Source organism: Aptenodytes forsteri, unplaced genomic scaffold, assembly GCF_000699145.1.
Source record: "Aptenodytes forsteri isolate BGI_AS27 unplaced genomic scaffold, ASM69914v1 Scaffold57, whole genome shotgun sequence".
Classification (NCBI taxonomy): Eukaryota; Metazoa; Chordata; class Aves; order Sphenisciformes; family Spheniscidae; genus Aptenodytes; species Aptenodytes forsteri.
Window position 1 is genome coordinate 911,598 of NW_008796220.1, and position 1,132 is coordinate 912,729.

Sequence of the window (1,132 nt, forward strand, 5' to 3'; positions counted from 1 at the left end):
CAGCCAGGAAGGCGATTTCACAGCAGTGTGGTGACAGCATACCGCAGGTCTGCTCCACGCATGTGGTCTTATTGTCATTACGTCGAAGCACCGCGGTGCTTTGACGTAATGACAATAAAACCACGCACGTGGACGGCGGTGCGAGTGGGCGACGGGAACCCCGGCGGTGACGCGCCCCCGGCGGGCTCCCCCTGTCCCTGAAGGCGATGCTCACCCATTCATCCCCGCACCGGCGGCCCCGGGGGATCCCCCCCACCCACCGGTGATGTGCGCCCGCAGGTTCCCACGCGGCCATTCATCACGCTGCGGGTGGCGGCGGCGCAGCCCCTCTCCCACGGGGGAAGCCCCCTCTGAGTCGGTGGAGAGGGTCCTGGGTTGGGAAGTGTGGAGCCCTGAGATTTTAGGCTCAGCTCGCCTGATTTTGGCAGTAAAGCTGAACAGGAGCGTAGCATGCCGATCTATGTACTGTATTTTCAGTGCCCTCCCTGGGACACCTCTGTCCCCTGCAGCAGGCACCCGCCACGCAGACGCGGTGGCACAGACACACGTGGCATCACGCAAGGTGCGATCCAGGCACATGCGTTCACATCCTGCAGCCCTTGTTTCCCTAAAGATCCCGGTTCCAGGCGGGTTTCGGATCCTGGCTCTCCCCAAATCACCCTGCCACCGACCCTCGCTGCTCAGCCTCTCTCCCCTCCTGCTGCGTCGGAGCACGAAGCGCTGCTCCATGCGCCTCGGCATCCCACGGCTTTGTCCTTGAGGAAGTCACTTGTATTTGTTTCCATTGGGGGAAAAAAAAAAGGAAAAAAAAAAAAGAAAAAAAGGCAGAGCAAGAACATAATATTTGGGGGCGGAGAGGGAAGTCAAAAAGGATTTTAAAATGCCCCTGGAGCATCGCTGAGCCATGATGCTCTTTGGACACCCTTCTCCCAGGCGGTAGTAAGTACCTGGCCTGGCCTTGGGAGGTGTGTGGGTGGGGGGGGGAGTTGGCATTTTAGGACCGCTGTCATCCTGTACACAGATGTGACGTTTGTTTAGGAAAGTGTCTCTGAAGGAGAGACAGGAGACTTTGATTAGTCGGGGGGTGGTAGACCAAAGCAGGGCCCCCTCCAGCTCCGACACCTTCCTGGCC